The sequence below is a fragment of the Chrysochloris asiatica genome, unplaced genomic scaffold (assembly GCF_000296735.1).
Source record: "Chrysochloris asiatica unplaced genomic scaffold, ChrAsi1.0 scaffold00023, whole genome shotgun sequence".
Taxonomy (NCBI): domain Eukaryota; kingdom Metazoa; phylum Chordata; class Mammalia; order Afrosoricida; family Chrysochloridae; genus Chrysochloris; species Chrysochloris asiatica.
The window spans coordinates 3,052,382-3,055,692 of NW_006408541.1; positions in this window are offsets into that span (position 1 = coordinate 3,052,382).

The following is a 3,311-nucleotide window of genomic DNA, read 5'->3' on the forward strand; positions in this document are numbered from 1 at the left end:
GGCAGCATCGATGGACTCAAGCATGGCAACAGTAGTGAGGTTGGCCCAGGATCGGGCAGTGTTTCATTCTGCTGTGCATAAGGTCGCTATGGGTTGGTACCGTCTCGGTGGCACCTAACAGCAACAACAACAAGTGACCACTGTGGAGCCCTGGCATGGCACTGTAGGATCATCAATTGAACATAAGGTTGGTTTGAACAGCAAGGTCAGCAGTTCAAACTCAACAGCCACTCCTTGGAAACCCTATATAAGGTGGCTATGATTCAGAACTGACTCGATGACACTTAACAATAAAAACAAGTGACCACCATGGTGTGGCGCTGTGGGATCAGCACTGGATGGCTAACCAAAAGGTCAGCAGTTCAAACCTGCCAGTTGCTCCTCAAGAACTCTAGACTGGGATGCTATGAGGGGAACCAACTTGATAGTATTTAACAACAGTGACTGATGATGTTAAATGTCTTGTCATGGGCTTATTGGACATTTTATATATCGTCTTTGAGGAAATGATTATTGACGTCCTTTGCCCATTTTCCTATTAGGTTGTTTTTTCTGTCTTTTTGTTATTCTTTATATATTCAAGAAACTACATTCTTATCAGATAGAAGCATGTCTTGGAGACATTCCAGATTCAGTTCCACACTACCTCAATAAACTGAATACAGCAATAAAGTAATTGAATGGATTTTTTAGTTTCTCAGTGCAAATAAAAGTCGTTTACACTATTTTATAGTCTACTGAGAACAAAATAGCATTATGAAAAAGTCTGATAGATTGCAAGAATCGCCAAATGTGACACAGAGGAAGTAAGTTGTTGTGATTGGGGGACACTGAGTAGGTTCCTACTTACAGTGGTCTTGTTCACAGCAGAATGAAACACTGCCCAGTTCTGTGCCATTCTCACAATTGTTGTAAAGCTTGAGCCCAATTCTGCTGCCACGGTGCCAATCCATCTCGTTGGGGGTCTTCCTCTCCTTCGGTGACCCTCCACTTTACCAAGTGTGATGTCCTTCTCCAGGGACTGGTCCCTCCTGATAACGTGTCCTAAGTGCAAGAGATGAAGTCTGGCCATCCTGGCTTCTGATTGTACTTCTTTTGGTAGTCCATGGTACTTTTAATATTCTTCTCCAATGCCACAATTCAAATGCATCGATTCTTCTACAGGCTGCCTTACTCCTTGTCCAATTTCCACGTGCACATGAAGTGACTGAAATACACTGACTTGGGTCAGGCACACCTTAATCCTCAAATTGATCTTGTGCAGCAGATTTGTCTAGTGCAATACGTCATTTGATTTCTTGACTGCTGCTTCTATGAGTGTTCCATGTAGATTCAAGCATCAGTTTGTTGAAAGATTTCAGTTTGTATTTCATCAACTCCTGGAGCCTTGTTTTTCAGCCAATGCCTTCATTGCAGTACCATTGGTTCTTGATCATATGCTACCTGTTGAAATGGTTGAGCATCAACCATTTCTTTTGGGTAGTGACTCTGTATTCCTTCCATCTTATTTTGATGCTTTCTGTATCTTTCAATATTTTCTCCATGGGATCTTTCAATACTGCAAACTAAGGCCTGAATTTTTCTTTAGTTCTTTCAATTTTAGAAGTTCTGAGTATGTTCTTTCCTTTTGGTTTTCTAACTCCAGATCTTTAAACATTTTCGCATAATACTTGACTTTGTCTTCTCGAGCTGCCTTTTGCAATCTTCTGTTCAGTTCATTGACTTCCTTGTTTCTTCCCTTCGCTTTACCATCTCTGCACTCAAGAGCAAATTTCAGGGTCTCTTCTGACACCCATTTTGATCTCTTCTTTCTTTCCTGCTTTTTTAATGATCTTTTGCTTTCTCCCTGTATGATGCTCTTGATGTCATCCCACAACTCTTCAACTCTTCTGTCACTGTCTAATGCATCAAATCTGTTCTTGAGATGGTCTTTAAAGTCAGGTAGGATATATTCAATGTCATATTTTGGCTCTTGTGATCTTGTTTTAATTTTCTTCAGCTTCTGCCAGAACTTGGTTATGAGCATTTGATGGTCTGTTCCACAGTCTGCCTCTAGCCTTGTTTCAGTTCATGATACTGAGTTTTCCCACCATCTCCTTCTGTGCAGTTTGTCTGGTGAGGTCCATGTGTACATTGTTGGCAAAAGGCATTTGCAATGAATAAGTCGATGGTCTTGCAAAAATTCTATCATGCAATCTCCAGCATCATTTCTATCACCTAGTTCATATTTTCCAACTACTGATTCTTGCTCTTTGTTTCCAGTCTTCACATTCCAATCACCAGTAGTTATTAATACATCTTGATTATATGTTTGATCAATTTCAGAATTTTGAAGTTGGCAGAATTCTTCAATTTCATCATTTAGTAGTTGGTGGGTAAATTTGAATAATAGTGGTATTAATTGGTCTTTCTTGTAGGTGTATGGATATTATCCTACTACAGAATCATCAAAAAAGATCTTGAAATGTTCTTTTTGATGATGAATGCTATGCGATTTCTCTTCAATTTGTCATTCTCAGAATAATGAACCCTATGATTGTCTGATTTAAAATGGTTAATACCTGTCCATTTCAGCTCACTAATTCCAAAGATATTGGTCTTCATGCATTCCATTTCATTTTTAATAGCTTCCAATTTTTGTAGATTCATAATTAATACATTCCATATTCCAATTATTAACAGATGTTTGTCTTCATTTTGAATTGTGCCCCATCAGCAGATGGAAGCTTTATTCCATTCACATCATTACGGTCAACTCTACTTTGCGGAGGCAGTTTTCCCAGTCTCATTTTGAGTGCCTTCCCACATGAGGGGCTCATCTTCCAGCACTGTATCTGACAATATTCTGTTGCTATTCATAATGTTTTCATCTTCCGGTCTTATATCTAACAATGTTCCACTGCTATTCATAAGGTTTTCAGTGGTTAACCATTCAGAAATAGTCTGTCTCTCCTTCTTCTTACTCTGTCGTTGTCTGGAAGCTCTGTTGTTGTTGTTGTTGTTGCTGTTGTTAGGTGCCATCAAGTCAGTACTGACTCTATGCACAACAGAATGAAACACTGCCCGGCCCTGGGCCAACCTCCTAATTGTTGCCACGCTTGAGCCCATTGATGATGCCACTTTGCCAATCCATCTTTGCTGGGAATCTTCCTCTTTTTCTCTGACCCTCCACCTTACCAAACATGATATCCTTCTCCAGCGACTGGTCCCTCCTGACAATATGGCCTAAGTATGAGAGACAAAGTTTGTCCATTTTGGCCTCCAAGGAGTACTCTGGCTGCACTTCTTCCAAACAGATCTATTGGTTCTTT